This window comes from Melanotaenia boesemani, chromosome 6, assembly GCF_017639745.1.
Source record: "Melanotaenia boesemani isolate fMelBoe1 chromosome 6, fMelBoe1.pri, whole genome shotgun sequence".
Lineage (NCBI taxonomy): Eukaryota > Metazoa > Chordata > Actinopteri > Atheriniformes > Melanotaeniidae > Melanotaenia > Melanotaenia boesemani.
The window spans coordinates 22,633,191-22,654,408 of NC_055687.1; the positions used below are offsets into that span (position 1 = coordinate 22,633,191).

Genomic DNA, 21,218 nt, shown 5'->3' on the forward strand with positions numbered 1-21,218 from the left:
CCGGTTACTGAACAAATTCAGCAAGGAAATCCAGAAATCTGGAAACACGTAATCATAAATTGACCAAAGTAGTAATTCTGTGTAACTGCTGCGTAGCAAGGGTGCACATCAGGACCTTAAGAGGTGTGTGTCAAGCACATGCGGAGCCTATGGCGGGGACACAGTAACCGACTTTACGCTGACCTTAATTCAAGTGTCTGCTCTGACAATACGTTACAGTGGTGGTAGTGGTAGTAGTAGTGGTGGTGACCACTAGAAAAAGGTGTATTGTTTTTTGGCCTGGCTATTGTGTTTTGTGTCATGTGCGTGTTGCACTTCCTATTTTTGAAGGTCAGGTTTATCTTTGCTTTGCTGTTGTGTGTGTAAACTTGAGCTACGGGCCAATAAATGAGACAATATGTTTTAGAAATATACTGCTTGGGCGGTGAGCCAATTAATACAAACAGTACCTTGTTTTAAAGTACACTGTGCGCAAGAGATAAGAGGCAGGCAGGCATGCCTTGGCTTAGAGTCTATGTGATAAAGAACAGACAGGGTGCAGCTGGGCTGGGCTTAAGGCAGATTTATACTCACGCAACATCTGTGTGCAGTCAGCTATGGCGTAGCTGACACTGGTGAGTTTGCTCTAGCAGTCGAGCGTAGAGGGTACGAGTCATTTTGGTGTTGTGTTGCAGTTTCTCCTCCTAATCTGAAGGTGGTATCGGCCGGAAACTCACCAAGTCGAAGTTCTTTTGATAGTTCACTTCCATTCAGTACGTATTTTCTGTTTTGAAACAGCAATGGCGTACAGTATGGTTCAGTGTCTTTATTAGCTTGTGGAAGAAAACAAAGAATTCGATCAGCCTCATCAACTTGATCCTCTGGTTATATTTTTTAAAAATGGTTGTTACCACACAAATTCAGCGAGAAGATCCAGATATCCGGCAACACGAGATCCCGAACTGACCAATCACAAGGGAGTACCTCTGCGTAACCATCCGTAACCACAAGGGGTGCATATCTGGTCTGGAAGAGGTGCGTGTCAAGCTTCTGCGGAGCCACGCAGCGCTTTTGGCAGTGACGCAGACGCCGCGCGAGTATAAATCCGCCTCTTATAATCTATTTACTCTGTAACAGAGATCAGAGGATCAGAACTGTATTTCACTATAACCTTTTAATAAAATATCTCAGGCTTCTCTGAGGAAAATTTGTATCACACTAAATAGCTCCCTGACTCAGCCTTTGCATAACGTTAGTACAATGGGAATATTTGCCTCCCACTGCACAGTGATGACTAGATACCTCCTCTCTCCAGAGACGTTAAATTCCCCGTTTAACGACAGACTGCTACTAGCAGAGAAAAGATACCATTCAAGACTAAGAGAGACTTATGTAAGACCTTGAGCCAGACCTTCCTGTATCTTAGTATACTGATTAAGGAAACCTCTCACTATTAGGAAGTTGGAGCACCCCTGGACAAATAGTGGTTAGGGTCTGAGGCCCTGAAAGGGACCGGCAAATCACGACACAGGCCAAAAAATCCATGTAGCTCCAAATGAGCTTCGCATCGCAATGTTGTCAAATAGCAATGTACAGCCATGTTCTACATAGAAATGTTTAGACATTTCTAATTTGTCTTGTATTCCAGTTATATGTGGTTTAAATATCCTTATTAGTTGTAGTCATTGTTTGGTACGTTACAACTTTCACAAGCATAACTGCAAAGGCTCTGGCTGTGTATAATGTCTTCAGGGCAAATGGCAGTACTCATTTCTGAAATATGGTTGTCTTTCTATAGGACTGTCATGCCATCTTGTATTTCACATACAGTCAAATACGTATATAAACATGTCCTTAAACTATAAATATTTAAAAACATTGTCACAGATGAGCCAAAAACATTAAAGACACATTTTGTGACTTTCCCATCTCAAAATTGTGCGTTCTGGACTCGTTTGATGGCATCTGTTATGTCCATTTCTGGAGCTGTGGCTACCAGTGTTCTTTGGCTGAGAAACTGAACTATACAACTTTTTCTTCCAGGACACCACATGACGTTGCATTTGAGTTTCACTGTACACACCGTGTCACACTGGCATGCAGATATAAACACACCAGCCTTTTTGAACATGCGCTGTGGCAGACTGAGCAAAGAAGTGCTAAAAGACATCATCAGAGGAAGAGAAGAAAAGAAAGAGAGAAAGGGACAGAGCTTAGAAATAAGACAGGATTCAAAATAAGACTGTCTTTTACTGGCTGGATGCAAGATAGATGTCGAATTAGCAGTCGATAGGGGGCGCGTCACTGGGAAAATCTGCAAACGTTCTGTAATGCACCTTTAAAGTCACCTGCCTTATTATGCCTAGTTGCTCCATATTCTACCAAAACAGCTCGTCTTTTGAGGCATTGATACAGGAACAAGTACCCTGTGGGTTTACGGAGATTGGCATTGGAGTCTTACACCTGTTTATACACAGTCCTGTTTTAGTATATGCAATTTTGTACATTGTGTACCCCCCCAGTGTTGAGCATGTGGCAACGCACTGTATGAAAACCTCACCACAACAATGTGAGAGGGGGTCAAATTACGTCATATTTTTTCCCATATCTTTTCTTTTGATATTAATAAAGAATATGAAGGGTCAGAGTTGCAATATTCAAGTTTAAATTCCACAGTGGAGGGGGGAGGCTTTTCTAAACATATACGAGACACTGTGTTTTCCATTGGAACGGATGGTTGATTGTACACAGAGCTATGTGAAAAGGAGCATTTTGGTCCATATGGAATGCCTTTGTGGCTAAGTTTGTGTTTGTGAATTCCCACATTTGGTGGTTCATACTGGGATCTAGGGTGTTTGGGGACCTGGTCAACACCTTGGGTTCTTTATGGTCTTCCAGCTGTTACCGAGCAGTTGTTGTTTTGCGGTGGAGCACCATCCTGCTAGAAGCCCTTGTCATGGGGGTGTGCTTGATCTACAACTGTATTTAGGTGGTTGGAACTATATACCTGAATGCCAGGAACCATAGCTTTGAACCAGGTTTACCAGCATTTATGTTCTAGGTATCTTCTGGCCACGGCAGTTGACATCTGAAGGGTCCCTGCACACAGAAAATGGTATAAAGTAGTCTTAATAAATTTTACAATTAATATGATTCACATACAGTTAACAGTATAATGTCTGACATGATTTTCAAGAAAACTAACAATTAATCCAACCATATCTTATTTACAGGATGTAAAGGGGAAAGAAGTCAAAGAGCCAATGTGCATTACAGAAGGCTACAATACTGGGTGTGGACACAATGTCTCGGCCTCAAATTCCAGTTATAACTGGTTTACACCAATCTAAATTTGTTCTGACGACATGTAATCACTAGTCAACAGCTAATTTATTTATTTATTTTTTTTTTTACTTTTTTTTAAATTGTTATTGTTAAAATCTAATTTGCATGGACCTTCAAAGCCTGTATATGCAGTGGAGTCCTGAAGTTTAATATCTTTGACAGGTTATTCGCACTGCCACTTACTCCCTTCTTGGAATCAGTGCTGGAACTGGAGGGTGGGGGTTTGGGCATCCAATTTTTTTCTTCTTCTTCTTCTTCTTCCCCAAAATTCAACTAAATGTTTTTTTTATTTATTTATTTTTTGTGGTCCAGACATGTAGGAGTGAGATTCTCACTTCCCTGCCAAACATCACCAATACTTTCATCAGTTGTTTCCATTTAATGGAGAGGTCAAGCCAAGGTTCGCCTTCTTGTGTGAACTGGACAACTGGAGTGTTTTTTTGGAGCATCACAACAAGTTAGTATTTACCCCTCAGAGAGAAAGATCAGGGGTTACTGTCACCGATACCACACCCAATATTAATGTTTTTTTTTTCTATCTTTACCAACAAATGGAATGATATCTGTTGCTACCTCATACATGCTGTAGAAACCCTAAAAATGCCATTCTGTCTACTTTTAGCCTTACCTGTTTTTTGGTAAAGTACAACCTTTAGCCAGAACCAAGCAAGAAGTACTTATATTTATAACTTATCTGGCGGCCCTATGGATTCATCATGTGTAGTGAGGGGTAAATGATCTGTGGTCGTAGTCTTAAACTGAAAGATTTTTAACTTGCATATATGCAAATCGTGTTTACTTGCATCACCTGATGCAAACTCACCCATCTGCATTTTTCCATTGGCTTTAAATGGAGTTACTCTACATATGCAGTTCACTTGGCCATAGAAGTCCACACTTATCAAATATTTGACTTTATATAGACCATTTGCTTCAAGTAGGTTCAATGCCTCTGGGACGTACCCAGTACAGCCACATATGAATGTTGTTAAGTGGGTTATTTCCTCTTTTCTGCAAAGTAGTACAGGAAGCACTGCATTTCGTGCCATCTCTAAATGGGGGAGGGGCTAATTCATCCCAATCAAGTCCCAGGTTTTAAAGCAATAAGTTTGGAGCCACACACCTACTGACAGCAGGCACATGATGTAGAATAAATGTGACTTGTGCAGCTGAATTTAAGTATTGTGCTTTTGTTGCAGAAGGCAAAATAAACCAAATCTAGGTCATGCATGTCAACTAGAGCAGGAACATGAAGGACATTAAGGATATAAAAGCACCATATCAGTAACTCAGATATTTTACTAAATTGCTAGGTGCAATACATGGATTGACTACCACAAGAAGTGGTTATCGACCCAGTTCGGTTATACCTGTGGATGTTTCTCCTGCTTCTCTGGATGACAGGCTTAAAATTCTAGTGGTTAACGTGGTCTGAATTGATCAGGAAACAGTTCCATAACTATCAGCAGACTCTTAAGAGTGTACATTTAAATCTATTGGTATAGGGAGGGAAAAATCTTCATCATCTGGAACCCCAAGTACATCAGTTACAAATATCTGTAAGGTTACAGTATGTGAAACCTCTATGAGCTCCAGCTCATCTGAACAGTAGGTTTTAGAGTCTATTTTTTTTATCTGTACCTTTTCTTTCTTCCCATGGGAACTTGTTCTGGCACATGCCTACTCTGCTGAAGGGGTTTTGAAGCAGACCAGCACCAGAGGGGGTGGCGCCATTTTATTGTAGGTCCTGCTCACAACCATTTTGTGTGCAACTTGTTAACCCTTTAAATGCCAGTGATATCCAGACCAGTAGCAGATCAGTATGAGCGCCCAAATGAGTGCTGACACTAATACAACATCACAGCAGGGTTAAGAGAGCGTTCATGAGAGCACACTTTACTTGTGGGTGGTGTCTCAACTACTCCAAGCAACACCGCCTGTGTGCCTCTGCAAGGACGGGAGTGCAGGAGTAGCTGCAAGGAGGGAACCGTGGTGGTGCACTCGTCCGGAAGGAGGCGTGCTACCGCCCCGTCAGGCTGTGCCAGGGAGAGCCATAGAACACGAAGGGGCGGGTTCTCTTGAATTCCCTGCACCTTGTTATTGGTTGTGAGCGGACAGTTCTATAACATGCGCAGAAATTCGGGCTTATTGTTCGTTAAGTGCGCAAAAGAAGAAAATGGAGGTGGATCTTAATCTGGTGCTGCAATCCGGGGCATTAAAAGCAATCTAAACCACGTCGTACTGAAAGACGTCCGAAGCCTTTTGACTCAACAAGCAAAATCGGATCTCAGTCCGTAAAGGGGGGAAAAAAAGGTCTCCTCACTGTCTTCCTTAGGGAAACGGAAGACGTCGGCAGAAAGGACAACCGCTTTCTCTTCACACTGACGAACAAAGCGGACTTCTAACGCCTATTAATGGTAACTGATCAGCTATTATCACACAACAAAGATATGTAGCCCATAAACAAAAGAGGACGTCTGACTGCGAAGCCCTGAAGAGCAACGTGGAGCCGTGATCTGGTAAGTGGTGCTGCTAAATAGAAGCCATTAGCTGATGTGCATCCGTGCTAGCTAGCTTAATGCTAGTCACTGAGCTAGCTTCGTTCAGGACATCAGCTAACGTGTGTGTAAAATGATCAGGCACGTGGCTGAAGTCACAAAAACGCACCTCTGCTAAGCGTGTGAATGTTTTGTTGAGCTGGATGAATCCCACCTTTGTGTTATTTTATCCGCCGTCCTTGCTATTTGCAGGCTGAAGTCGCATCTAATCATAAGTCATGATAAGGGCAACACACACACACATTCCTGATGCTTATACAATATAAGATGATTTTAAATGCCAATTTCTGGTTTAATTGTCACGCAAAACAAAACTCCACAAGGAAAGGTGTTAATAAATTTGTGCATTAAAGTTATTATTTTATTCACGGATGGATTTAAAGGAATCATCCAAGTTACCACCCCTGATCTTAAAGTGGTCCAACTGTCTGTCCAACAGCAATTTTTCACAAATATCACGTAATCTATGATGATGGACAGCTGCTCATGTTTACTATTTTACTACAGTATAATTTCATTTACTATGATTTGATGCATAGTAAAAAGGTTTGGTTTATTCACCTGTCTGAGAGAGAGGGGAGTTTCCAAGCTGTCCTGCAGACTTAGGATGACAACATGCTGGAGAAATGTGGAAAAGTTCATCAAACATCACGTTTAGGTTTAAAGTAAGATTATGTGAATTTTGAAGTAGGGTAAAACTTTCCTTTCAGTCATTGAAAGTTGTCGCCAAAAGCGAAAAAGAAAGGGGGGAAAAAACATTCATAAATTATTATTTCACATAAATGTGAATGGGGAGTTCATAGAAGAGTGTTATTTTAGCTGTACTCTTTTAAGCTATATGGTAGTATTGTATTTTGTCAGAAACATGTCATAGCATCACACTCACATACTCCTGATCACTGTCACTCAGATTTAAATACTTGGTAGCTCTATGGAGAGAGGAAATGCCATCAAAGGGCACAAATGTTTTTTTTTATTATGTTTCTGAACATCCTTGTTTCTGTTGGAGGTTTTAGATGGCATGAACCCTATTTTAGTGATTAGATGTGGGATTTTACCTTTGTCCACAAACCATATGATGGCTCCACATCAGATTTTCAGTCAGACTTGTTGTTATCACTTCTTTCTTTTACACAGTTGAGCCCCTTTCAGATATGACATGCAGAGCATTAATGACTTGGTCTGTTAAAGTAATGGATTTTGACACGTGATTTTTGTGGATATGCTTATCAAGGCATCACACACACATACCCACAATAGTTACTGGAACATACATCAAGTGAGATCTTAACACCAAGAATTAAAGTATAATTGCTCAAGCAGTTTATTGTTGCATGTCAGGTGCAGTTATTTATTCATACCAGCAGTACATGGGATGTTGTACATATTGTTAAAGACTATTGAGCAGTTAGGGATGATAAAGATATTAGATGCTTATTTGTGTTTTTGCACTTTTTTGCATTAGAATATTTGTTACCTCAGGTTAAACTTCACCTGGAAACAGCTGTGCATGTGAGACATACATTGCAGTCAGCCAGAGATCTGTAGACAGCTGAAGCATCATGCAAAATACTATAGGTAAAATTTAGCTGAGTTTTATTCCTGTTCATTTAGATTTATCTCTGTGAAAAATCACTTGTGTGTTGGACTAAATAAGAGTTAGGGAAACCATGGAATAGAAGAGTTGTCACAGTTATGTGCTAGATAACAACACAGTCTGTTGGATTGTTCTAACCAGACTTATATTGTGTTGAAACAGTTATGTGAATATTACTAGGACTGACCTAGGCTCCCACTGCAAAATGACACAGGAAAATACCAAGTTTGTACACTCACCTAAAACACTCAACACCTAAAATCAAAACATTCAGTTGCCGTCACATTAATGGAAAGCAATGCATGTCTAAAAAGGGCTTAAGTTTATATCAGGTTGACTAAATCCAAGTATAAATAAATAACAATAAGATATTGTGTGTTATGGTCTCAAATCTGCTCCAGACAGTATCTTCTAAGATATCCTTAGTCTGCTTATGGGTACTGATTAAACTCCCAGTAACCTAATACTGCTAATTAATAATACAAATTAGTTTTATTTTTCATGAAAATAATTCTTTTTGGATGACAACTCTCGCTACCTTTTTTATCTCATTTAGTAATCTGGGATATGTGTAGAAGCTGATTATACCCATCTTTGCTCTTTGCTTTCTATTTAATTACTGCATAAAGCAGTTTGCATATTTGGTATGTTGAAGTTGTAGTCTTCAAGGCTAATGTGTGCATGACCATGATCTTGTACATTATGTGCTAATAACAAGATGACTAGTCTGGTGATAGATGGTAGTGGCTCTAGAAAGTTCTATCTACCTTCCAGAGTGTCGCTGGTAAAAGCTATCTTAGAGTGCCAGAAATAAAGTGTTAATAGTGGTTAATAGTTCAAAAAGCGGCTGCCAATGATGCTATCAGATCATTGTCCATCCTTTCAACCTAAATGTTTTGTGTAGCAGAAAACTAACAGTGCAGATCACACTGCACACACTTGCTCCACTGTGAAACATGGTGGTGGCAGCATCATGCTGCGGGGATGCTATTCTTTAGCAGAGACTGGGGACTTGGTAATAGCTGATAGGAAGCTGGATGTAGCCAAATACAGGCCAGGCCTGGATGAAAACCTATTAGAGGTTGCAAAAGACTCGAGACTGTAGCGGAGATTCACCTTCCAGCAAATGACCCTAAACATCCAGCTAGAGTTAAAATGGAATAGTGTAGATCAAAAAATAGAATAGTGTTTTATTGTCATTGCAACAAAAATTGATAACAAAATTATAAAAAGTGTCCGTGCATTTAAAATGGCCCACTCGAAGTCCAGATCAAAATCCACCTGAGAATCTGTTACAAGATTTGAAAATTGCTCTTCACAGATGTCCAGTCTGACTCGGCTTGAGTAATTTTGGAAAGAAAAATAGGCAAAAACAACTTGAGCAAAGGAGGTAGAAACATACCCCAGACTTACAGTTGTAATTGTAGTGAAAGACGGTTTTGCAAATGCAGGAGATTTTTTTTTTTTTTCTTATGCTCTGCTTTGTGTTGGTTTGTTGCATAGAATCCTAATAAAACACATTGGTCCTGCTTGAATGTGGTCAAAAGTGGAAAAGTTCAAGGGATGAGCATTTTTTCAAGGCTCTGACCTTTGACCCTGTTGATGTCATCATGGAGGAGTTTTAGCTGCGGGTTTAGCTGCCTACAGAAATTCCATCGTCACAGATAAGAAGAAAGTTTATCACTCATTTTATTTTCTTTCACCTAAGTAGTTTATTTGTATGGTGCTGTAAAAGGGACAAAAAAAAAGACTTCTGGGTGGCTAGCAGGGGGCTGTTACCATCGTGCAGATATGGGAAGTGTAGTAATGCCGACTGAGGCAGAAAACATTTGCTGCCAAGAAAGTCGATGATAAAGGGCTGGTGTGGGCAACTTGAGGGCCACTGTCCTGCAGGTTTTAGATGATTTCATGCTCCAACAAACCTGATTTGAATTAAATGGATCTAACAGCTTGTCAAGTTCTGCACAGTGAATCAGATGTGTTGAAACAGGGAAATATCTAATGCTTGCAGGACAGTGGCCCTTGGGGACCAAAGTTGCCCATGCGTGATGTAGACTTTCGTTTTCTCCACAGCATTTCATTGCATTTACCCTAAATGTCTGAACGCATTCACTTTTCTCTCATGTTCTGCAGCTGGTTGATACATTGGCTCATTGGTATAGGGCAAATGTCCCATGACCTAGTTCCAGTCACTAGTGGTCTTTACTTTTAGTTGTCAACAGTTCATCATTGACCAGATCAGTACCTCACTTTGGAAATAATACATCCTTCATAAACTTGTCATTAGTCTTAATGTTGTCTCTTTTTATTGTGTCATAACACTGATGTGTGATGTCAGCACAATATCGATATGATCTCAGTATGAGGATTAACGAGTGTCATAAAGGTGCAGATTTTAGTTAATGGCACAAAGTATTTCAAGATGACTGACATCATTGTGACAGGCTTGATGTTTTCAGGCCAGTGGGTCCATGATGACATGAACTATAATTGATCAATTTAAGTGATGGTGCCCACAAGAAGCAGTTGAAGATGGTGATGAACACATGTTTGCTGCTTTCTGCACACCCTTAGTTCTTTCCGAGACCTTTTTGGTTCTCATTTTGGCTCTGTTCTAGAGTTTAGGAAATCTTGGTGCGTTCTGGCAAACCAGCCCACATTCACACAAGTTTAACTGGAACCAAAGTAGGATGACTACTGATGAGTATCAGATCTGTCCGTCCACTCGCCGCTTATCCAGTCAGGTCGCGGGGGCAGCTGGCTAAGTAGGGAAATCCAGATTGCCCTCTCCCCGGCCACATTCACTAGCCCATCCAGGGGGATCCCAAGGCGTTCACAGGCCAACCGCGAGATGTAGTCCATCCAGCGTGTCCTGGGTCTTCCCCAGGCCTCTTTCCGGTGGGACGTGCCTGGAACACCTCACCAGGGAGGCGTCCAGGAGACATCCTGACCAGATGCCCGAGCCACCTCATCCGGCTCCTCTCGATGCAGAGAAGCAGCGACTCTACTCTGGCTCCTCCCGGATCACCAAGCTTCTCACCCTATCTCTAAGGGAGAGCCCGGCCACCCTGCGGAGAAAACTCATTTTGGCTGCTTGTATTCGCGATCTCGTTCTTTCGGTCACTACCCACAGCTCGTGACCATAGGTGAGGTTAGGAATGTAGATCGACCGGTAAATTGAGAGCCTGTCTTTTGGCTCAGCTCCCTCTTCACCAAGACAGACCGCATCACTGCAGACGCCACACCGATCCGCCTGTCATAGCTCCTTCCCTCACTCGTGAACAAGACCCCGAGATACGTGAACTCCTCCACTTGGGGCAGGACCCTATTGCCGACCCGAAGAAGGCACTCCACTATTTTCCGGCTGAGGACCATGGTCTCGGATTTGGAGCTGAAGATCACCGCCTAATGAAGCCAGCAGAACCACATAATCCACAAAGAGCAGAGACCCAATCCTGAGGCTATCAAACCGGATCCCCTCAACACCTCGGCTGCGTCTAGAAATTCTGTCCATAAAAGTTATGAACAGAGTCGGTGACAAAGGGCAGCCTTGGCGGAGTCCAACCCTCATCGGAAATGACTCTGATTTACTGCCGGCGATGTGGACAAAGCTCTAACACCGGTCGCATAGGGACCGGACAGCTCGTACAAGGGGGTCCGGCACTCCATACACCCGGAGTACCCCCCACAGGAGTCCCCAGGGGGCATGGTCGAACGCCTTCTCGAAGTCCACAAAGCACATGTAGACTGGTTCAGCGAACTCCCACGCCCCCTCAAAGACCCTGAAGAGGGTGTAGAGCTGGTCCACTGTTTCATGACTGGAACAAAAACCACACTGCTCCTCCTCAATCCAAGGTTCGACTATCCGACCCTCCTCTCTAGCACCCCCGAGTAGACCTTACCAGGGAGGCTGAGGAGTGTGATCCCCCTGTAGCTGGAGCACACCCTCTGGTCCCCTTTTTAGAACAGGGGGACCACCAACCCAGTCTGCCAGTCCAGGGGAACTGTCCCCGATGTCCACGCAATGCTGCAGAGGCGTGTCAGCCAAGACAGGCTTACAGCATCCAGAGCCTTAAGGAACTCTGTGCGGACCTCATCCACCTCCGGGGCCCTGCCGCCAAGGAGCTTTTTAAACAACTGGAAGTCATTCTCCATAGCCTCTCTAAACTCCTCCCATGCCCGAGTTTTTGCCCTAGCGACCGCCGAATTCGCTTTCCGCTTAACCTCCCGATACCCATCAGCTGCCTCTGGAGTCCCACAGGCCAAAAAGGCCAGATGGGACTCCTCCTCCAGCTTGACGGCATCCCTCACTGCTGGTGTCCAACAACGAGTTCAGGGGTTACCGCCACAACAGGCACAGACGCTCTTGTGGCCACAGCTGCGGCTGACTGCCTCAACAATAGAGGCACGGAACACAGCCCACTCAGACTCAATGTCCCCCGCCTCACCCGGGACGTGGTTTAAGCTCTGGTGGAGATGGGAGTTGAGACTCTTTCTGACAGGGGACTCGCCAGCCGTTCCCAGCAGACCCTCACAACACGCTTGGGTCTGCCTGGCCTGACCGGCATCCTTCCCCACCATCTGAGTCTGAGACAGTATATGCAGATGGCCGAGCAAATTTCGTAAAATGTTAGGATGTCAGTATGAGTTTACATAAATCTAGCCTACCGAAATTTACATGGGTTGCCAGACAACATAACTTAGCAACAGTCCGGTTTTTCCACAGAATGAACCAAGTTAGCAAAAAGTTTATACAGGCTAACTAGTGTATTTTGTCAGCCTGCCATTTTTATATGTGGAAGACCCAGTGGTGGGAGGCGGTACTCATCAGCTTCTTGTTTAGTTGTGGCTGCTGCGGTGGCAGAATTCTGGTTTGTTGGTCATTGCCCTATCATGGCACCCAGTAGCTCTAAATATAGGACATGTATCTTGTCCATCTCCACTTTTGCCCAAGTCTTCTTTACTGTTGCAGTATTTCTTTGATATTTTCTTATCCTTATCGATTATCTGGTCCAGCATTCGAGTTTTGTTTTATTACTTTATTGAAACAGTGTAATTCAGCACTTGTGTGAACTTTGAGCCAGCTAGCGTATTCATGTGGCATTTGGATGAACCCAGCCTTTGCCCACTGATGGCATCACTATTTGCGAATGAACCACTCTTTTGTGGTTCCACTGGAAACACACTTTTGTGGTTCCAGGTGAGAACTGACTTTTCAGGTTCCAAACCAACTTTTTTTTCAGTGGGAACATACTCGCCAGTTCATAAATTAGTTTTGGAAACTTGCACCAGCACAGAGCCCTTCCAGTGTGAAAGAGCTGCTACTTCTTTTTTTTTTTTTTTCTTTTTTTTTTTAGCAGCTGCCCAGCCAACAGGTGTAAACACTTGGTGCTCCATCTTGTCCAGTACTAAAAGTTGTCAGGCTCATTCAAGAGGCATTGGGTGAACTTGATAAGGCTCACATTACTTTCTTTGTCTTAGTTTTAATTGCAATATTCTATTCCATAATTGTGAAAGATCAGAGTTGTTTTTATTATTCTCCCCACATTCTTTCTGGAAGATATTGGCTAAAGCTTGTTGCATACTCTGCAAGGAACAGAGAACTTTTTTCTTGTTCTCAAGGTGGTAAGAATAAAATTCCTTTGGCTCAGGTTTCAAACTTTACAAGAAACTTTGTCTGCAGCAGGGTGGGATTTTGCACAGGGCAGTGTCTGTATCTTTACATACTTTGTGTGCTGTATTAAATTTATGTACTTCATCATTATCTCAAGAAGCTCTTTCTTCAAACTTTGCTCAACTTTAATAAATCTCTCTCATCAGTGGAAAAGCAGACATGACAACTTTTCACTTTACTCTTATCTACATTAACCCACTTCAAATTTGCACACAAAAGTTGTTGGACGTCACACAACAAAAAGTTATGCCAGGATGTTGCAAGTCAAAACTCCCAAACCAGGGCTGTGAGAAGAAAATGATGTTGAGAACAAGAACAAAGTTATCTTTTCTTGCAGAGTGTGGTAATGACCTTAATTGCAAAGTCCATTGAGTGAAACATGTCAGATGATTTCAAATTAGGGAGGATTTCTGATTGCGTTTCAACTTAGGGTACTGTAGGTGCCGGTGCAGGAGTCTTTAAGAACGATAATGCATTTACTTATGAAGCCTATATACCAATAATCTGTATCAACTAATGTTGACATAGGTTGCATCCTCAAACATTGCCAGCTAGTTGCCTGGGAGTAGATCTGTAAAAGCTTGTTCAAACTATAGTTGAAGACTTTATTCCTTTCACACCAAGCAGATTAGCCTCTACAGAAAAGGGTTCTCCATTCTTTCTACTATTCTACAGTCATTTGGCAGACGCTTTTATCCAAAGCAACTTACATTTGAGAGTAAGAACAACACAAGCAAGAATTCAAACAAGATGGGACATCATAGTTAAGTGGTAGTCAGACTGCTGTGAGTCCAATTGGACCCAGGTGCTGTCATGTAGTGCTAAAGGCAGTGCTTGTTTTTTTTGTTTTTTTTTTTGTTGTTGTTGTTTTGTTTTCTTAGTCATTTGTTTAAATACAAGATTCCAATTTCATCACATTATCATTTTGGGCGTAAGTGCATGCAGTTTATTCAGTACTTGGTTCAGCCAAAGAGCTGGACAAATCTTTCTAACACATTCCGACAAGAAGAAGAGTTAAGCTAAGTGTGGAAATGCTCCTTAAACAGGTGAGTATTTAGTTTGCTCTTGAAAGTGGATAAGGACTCTGCGGATTAGTTTGGTAGATCATTCTACCACCGGGAACAACAGAGGAAAAGAGTCTAGCTACTGATTTTGCACCACGTTGTGGTGGGAGCACTAGTCGTCTTTTACTGGCAGAGCATAACTGTCGAGAGGGAGTGTAGCTCTGGATTAAGGAGTGAAAGTAGACAGGAGCTGTTTTGCTTATTGTTTTGTAAGCTAGAAGCAGAGCTTTGAATTTGATATGCGCTGCAACTGGAAAGCGATTGGCAGCGGAGTGACATGAGCTCTTTTGGGCTGGTTGAAGACCAGACGTGCTGCTGCGTTCTGGATCATCTGCAGAAGTTTAACTGAGGAAGCCAGCAGGCCTGCCAGTAAGGAGTTGCAGTAGTCAATGTGTGAAATGACCAGAGCCTGGACCAGGAGCTGTGCCATGTATTTAGTCAGGAGCGTCTGATCCTCCTGATGTTATAGAGAGCAAATTGGCAAGACCGGGCAACCGAGGCAACATGGTCCTTAAAGATCAGCTGGTTGTCTACCATGACACCAAGATTCCTGGTAGAAGACGTAGGCACAAGCGTGATAGAGTCAAGCTGCACGCTTATCTGTGGCGGTAAGGAAGGATTGGCTGGAAAGACAATAAGCTCGGTCTTGGACAGATTTAGCTGAAGGTGGCGATCCTTCATCCATGCGGAGATATCAGCAAGGCATGCTGATATTCACATTGAGATGGTTGTGTCGTCAGGTGGGAAAGAAAACAAAAGCTGAGTGTCATCTGCATAGCAGTGGTAGGAGAAGCCATGTGAGCTAATGATTGCACCAAGTGAGGAGGTGTATTGTGAAAAGAGAAGAGGGACAAGCACCAAGCCCTGAGGCACCCCTGTTGTCAGCCCATGTGATCTGGACATTCCCCCTCACCAAGATACTTTGGAGGACCTTCCTGTGAAGTAGGACATAAACCACGAAAGGACAGATCCTGAAATGCCAAGCTCTGAGAGTGTGGAGAGGAGGATCTGATGGTTGACTGTGTCAAAGGCAGCAGACAGGTCCAGCAGTATAAGGATCGAGGATTGACCAGCGGATCTGGCAAGCTGTAGGGAATCAGTAACTGACAGGAGAGCAGTTTTGGGACGCTGCTGGGCAGCAACAGCTCAAGAAATGTACATAATAAATGTCACTTTGCCACCAAACAAGTCAGGAATTCAGTGTTATCATAGGAAAGTTACATAGTGCGTCTTTATGCTCCACGCTAAAGACAGATTCTGACTTTTTTTGTCCTCTTCTGCATCATTTGCTTGCATAATTTGGCCAGTTTTCAGAGAGCCTACAGATCCAATAGCCTAACGTAGCAATTGGAGCAATACCACCGGCAGAGGCTGTGTTGCACAGTACAGATGACATGTGAAAGTAACAAAGAACAACAGATTGTGGTGTATGTATTGGCTACACAGGCCACCGCCATTTTCTGCATTTGTATGCAACTTTCTGAGACTTTACATTATCATGATCTCCTCCACCATTGCCATCTTTACTGTTGTCTGAAACGGAAGTCGAATCTAGGAGTTAAACAATTTACTCTGCACTGCCCTCTGGTGGATATATTGTCAGTCATACCAATGTAAAATGGACATACCTATTCATGTACATAAACTGAGCATCTGGGTTTCCAACTATAATAAAAATAAATGATTTTATTTTTTTTATTTTTTTATGTTTTTTTGCTCCTTTGCCGTTTACTCTTGTGCTGTTTTCATTCGCAAAGCGAGAGCTACTGGTGTTGCAGCGCTCTGCTGCAGGCTCCTCCCACAGCCCCAACCACTTCGAATCGAATTGCCAACACCTCTCAAGTTAGACTGAAGAATCGCGTCTAAATAATCCGCCGGCTCCCAGAGACACTTTTTTCTCACCTAAGACCAGTGCTCAAGTAATACAGTCAACAACCCAGGATTTAATAAACTCATCAACACTTTGGACAAACGGGTATCACTTGCCATCTTGTTATCATGTTAGTGGAGTGGCTCTCCTTGCCCTGTATGATGAGTGCCGTGAGGGTGTTGTGAAGGACGTGGCTACAGTCCAATGTTTCACCACTGCCAAAGACCTGTGGTTAATCCGCACCATACATTTCACTGACGTGGATTTCAACATGAAAGCAAAATGTCTCCAGACTCATTTTTTCCACCACATCAGACAAAACATAGCTGCTGGTCTGAGACAAACAATAGCTTATGGGACCTGGGTGAAAAGAGCTAGTCTGTGTTACCACAGACAACCTTCAAATGTCACACCGGCTCTCTCTTTCTCGCTCTCTCTCTCTCAGTAACAGAAACCTGACAGGCTCTGTATTACTAGCAAGCACCACTCCAGGTCTGTTGGCGTCAAGGCTGTGATAGAATATAAGCACAAAACAGGTCATTAAAAACATTGCTCGCCGTTTTAAGAAACAAATACAATCTTGCCCAAATCATATACATACACAGAGAGTTTAAATATAAATACCTGAAGTGCTGATGGTTTGATCTGTGGGAGCTTTTGGAAGTAAGGACTCACGTGCAACATGAACCTGTACCTGCTGTGCAAAATCAAAGCTGTAGTGCATCTTGATCTCCTTGCTTGCTGATGGGGAGAGAATAAATGACAACTGAGACTCCATGCAGGTTTTTCTGCAGGCAGCAGTTATCTCATTGTACGCAGACCTCTCTTTTACACAAGGTCAAGATGACTGTTGTTTTTCTTTTTTAGACTGCTTCAGACTTCTTTTCCTCTGGAAGGTTTGCACTCCATAGGAACTGGTTGTTATTCTTTTGGCACTGCCAGCAGTGATCTATTTGGGGCCTGCAACTTCTGATGTGCAGGAGAAGCTGGTTCCACAGTGCTTTGAAGCTTGATTTACAAACTGAAGGCTCCCCTGAAAGGACACATATAACCCATGTGTTATATTTGAATTATTAATAGCGTTTAACATATCTGGTTATTAGAAGCATTTGACTATTCTATAGAAAACCATTTTTACACATACCAAGCTTCTTTGCAGATTTCATATAGATTCCACACTGAGGCCTTGGACACAGGGGTTGGTAGTAATTTCACATGCCAGTCCCTATGATCAGGATATTGGCAAGGCAGCATGAAGGCATTGTCTTCAGTAAAGTTTGTTATCAATTCCAGAGCTCTATTGGTCTGCTCACAGTTGATGAACCTGTGTCTGTGGTCTTGAGCCCTTTTTTCCTTAAGCATGGTCTTGCACCAACCTTATCAAAGTGTTTGATTAAGTCAGTCAAAGTGTCTTTGCCAATTCTGAAAATGGAAAGAAAGAAAATGCTTGTATCAGATTATGGTTTATGCTAAATGGAAGTTTAGCTTGTAAAGCAATCACATGGGGTAGTTTGGATTCATACATTCAATTACAATGTTGTATAATAGGCATTGCAGTCAGTACAAATTTCTTACACATTGTTGTGATTAAAGTATAACATCAGGGTTTAGTGTTATTCAAAATAAAAGCGGTTGCTCATATTTTCACATCTAAGCCTCCTATTATAGCTTATCTGATTGCAGTTTTGATGTGTGCATAATTAGCATTTTCATTCACGTAATACAACCAACTCACACTCCGATTCTCATGGGAAACAGGGGTGAACCTCTTCTACCTTAGTGAGTTGATAAAAAATAACAAAAATCAGAAAAACACCAATTGCAGTACTTGTATGGAAGTTTAAGTGATTACATTTCTGACACTGAGCTAGCAAGAAACAATGCTACAAGTAGCATTAAATAGATAACTAGAATGTTCTGAAACTCCCCCCCCCATGAGAAATTGAAAAGTATTGCTGCAGATTGTATTTCTTCTGATCATGTGCAAGGTTCTGGGATGCTCTGTTTTGGTCAGGGGTTATTTGGTTGATGTAGTCCTCCAAAGTAGCTAAGGTACACCCGTTAGCTTTAAGGTGTCCAATTATTCGTATGTCCTGTCACTTGCTTTCAGTTACTAAAGAATCCATCCGTATGTTACACACTAACTCTGGAGAAAGTTTACATCGACACAACTATGTTCCATGTTGAGAATTTTTTTTTTTGTTGTTGTTGTTTTTCCTGTGGCATTTGCAGTCAAAGTTATGAATCTTCGCCATTTTCTTTGTCATCTTCAAACGTTAGAGTAGATATAGCTTCTGATATTTTACATTCCAGCTCCTCTGCCACGAGTCAAACAGATTCTTCGTCTTCTTAATCTTCATCTTCAGGTAAAAACTGTAGATTAGGAATGTAGCCATGTGGTTCCACTTGAATGTGCTGCCGATTGGCAGAAAGACGTAACAAAAGCGCTTGAATAGCCAAAGAGATTTAAAATGTAAATCAGAAGTTGTAACACCCCACCCAAAAATTTTAAGCTGCTCCCACTGGGAATTTAATCTGAAAGTACCCAAAATCAAAAACAAAATTTACAGTTTTAAAACCATCCATACTGTTATTTGAAGGATGTGGTGATATCTTCATGATTTCAGGACTTGTGCCGGGATGACTTGTTGCTGGTTTTCCCGTGGCTGGTCACAGATGAGCTTTTAGCTTGTTTGATCCATTTGTAAAGCTGGTTTTTCCAGTTTTGATTTCTTTCATTGTGCTGGGAACAGTGGGCTGGAGCAATGTTCTGCCTTAACAGAGCAGGGTGGGGGAGGGGTAGTGGTATTCCACAGTGACATGTGACCTGGTAAGGGTATAAAATTCACTAGAAGGATACTATATGTTGATCATCTTGAGGGTGATTGCTCTTCATGTTTGCCCTTCACTTTATTATTAATGCTTAACCCAAGCTGAATTCTCCAGTCCATCCACAATTTTATGCAGTTTGTCCCCCCGTTCCAATTCATCAGCCTACACAGAAGGGTGTATAACAGCTCTATGGAGTGACTGAGCTAACAAAGATAAGGTGAGGGTCGCAACAAAGATAAGGATCTACCCCCCAGTAGTTTAAGGCTATGTCCACATGGCACCGAAGCCAGTTCTGGTGTGAAAACAGTGGCGAAAACTAGGTGAAAGGCTTCACAAAACCACTGTAGTACATACTACAAGGCTGTGGGGGGCGCCACAATGATTAAAGAGTAACATTCCAGAGCTAGAACAACACAACGCATGCACAGATAACGACATATCTGCTAGTGCCTGCTGTTGACGGTACAGTAGCTGTAAAGGCAGTGCATTTTGGTGCTAAAGTTGTACATAAGCCAGGACTGTCTGGAGCAGCACCACAACACAGTTGTTGTGTTTGGCTCGCGTTCATCACACTGACGTCATATCCTCTAGTGGTGCGGTTACGCTGTCCTCACGGCACCACAGACGGTAGAGGTCTCAATCCTATCCACTTTGGTACCCGGTTGCAGACATGATCGGTTTCATTGAGGCTAATCCCTGGTTTTGTGGGGATTAAAGGGTAGATTGCTAAAATACTTTTGCGGTTTTACTGCAATTCGGCGTTGTGGGGATGGCCCCTAAAGCCGTATTTATAGTGTAGTTTCCAGAAAGAAGCCCTCCAAGTCCAGGTGGAAGTCCTGTAGCATTTTCTATCTGTTTTCTCTGAGAGAAATCCAGAGTTAAAGTGTAACTACACTAGGGCTGCAACGATTAGTCGACGTTGACAATAAAAATAGTCGACAACGAATTGTCAACGAATTTTGTCAGCAAAAAAGAAAAAGAAACCTACAGAGCTAGACATCGTCCTCTTTTCTTATGTCTGCTGAGAGTTGCACATGCACAATAAAGTCAGGTGGAAAAATATGGCGGGCGGCCGACCAACAACAAAACAGCTGCAGAGGATGTCAAAAGTCTGAAATAGCTTCACGTTAAACTTACAAAATAAATTAAATACATGTGAGATTTGTGAAGCCGACCTTGCATACCACAGAAGTACGTCTGCAATGCTCGAACATTTAAAGACGAGACACATCGGACTTGCATAACAACCTCATGCAAGATTTCAAAGCTGAAAGTGAATTATGAGCCATTAAATAATTATGAGATACATAATCCAATTGTTTGTTTTTTTTAATAGTCAGTGACTAATCGACCATCAAAATAGTCATTAGTTGCAGCCCTAAACTACACACTCTGCTTTTTGCGTAATTCCACTCGCTGCCGAAATTGAAAAATGGCAGAAATGATTGACAGACAGCAGCTCAGCTAACATCCCTTAATATGCGTGTGCGTGGTTTACTATGCCTGCAAGGCAAGGACCCGTCTATCTGCATCTGGAGGGAGGGGCTGTGCGGTTTTAAAATTTTCTCTTGACATAACCTCTGTCATGAAAAACATAACCTGGTTTTTCCCTGTAGAGGGCGTTATGAGCTATTTTCATACCCACAAAAACCTGTTTTTAAAATAAACTTTAAAAAGATACAATTTCTATCAACAGTATAAGTATTTTTTATCTTAATTAGGTAATACTGTATTGTTTACAGCTCACAAACACATTTTTGGGTGCACTACCCCTTTATTATATAAGATTTCCTTATTCTTTACACAGCAGAGGAGATTTAGTTGGATTGAGACTTTTTGGTTACTTAATTTTGTTGATATATTGTTGGCATAAAAAAATAGAAATAAATAAATAAAATGCAAAGGCCTATAAGGAGTGTTCATGTGGTTTTACACATTTCTATTGTTTGGAAATTAACAAAGAGATAATCGTAATGATTGTAAAATTGTGATTATTTCATTGATCATAATCATACCAAGAAAAATCTTTAATCGTGACATCCTAGTGCAGTTGTGAGGATATCAAATAGAAAAGGGCCTGATACCTCTGAAGGATCTCCTACATGGCACCACAAAGTGATAGTCATAAGCTTTCTGTTAGTCCACAAACTCTCATGCACCCTTTAATATCCTTACAAGAGTAAGAAGCTGGGCAAGTCTTCCATGACAAGGATAAAAACTGCATTATCCTGGATTTGTTGTATGAGTCCTGATATACATCCAGTCTCTGAGGTGAAGACGTGCAGTCCCTTTTTTAGTC

General features: G+C 42.0%; 1 protein-coding gene across 2 annotated transcripts in view; it reads left to right on the top strand.

Annotated features, from left to right (window-relative positions):
• Positions 1 to 5,400: 5,400 nt before the first annotated feature.
• znf1035 (zinc finger protein 1035) overlaps positions 5,401 to 21,218 on the top strand; it is a 32,829-nt gene continuing 17,011 nt past the window's right edge. For both annotated transcript variants that reach the window (XM_041987242.1, XM_041987241.1), the window contains exon 1: positions 5,401 to 5,843. The gene's annotated coding sequence lies outside the window, so the exon portion shown is untranslated. The remainder of the gene's footprint in view (positions 5,844 to 21,218) is intronic.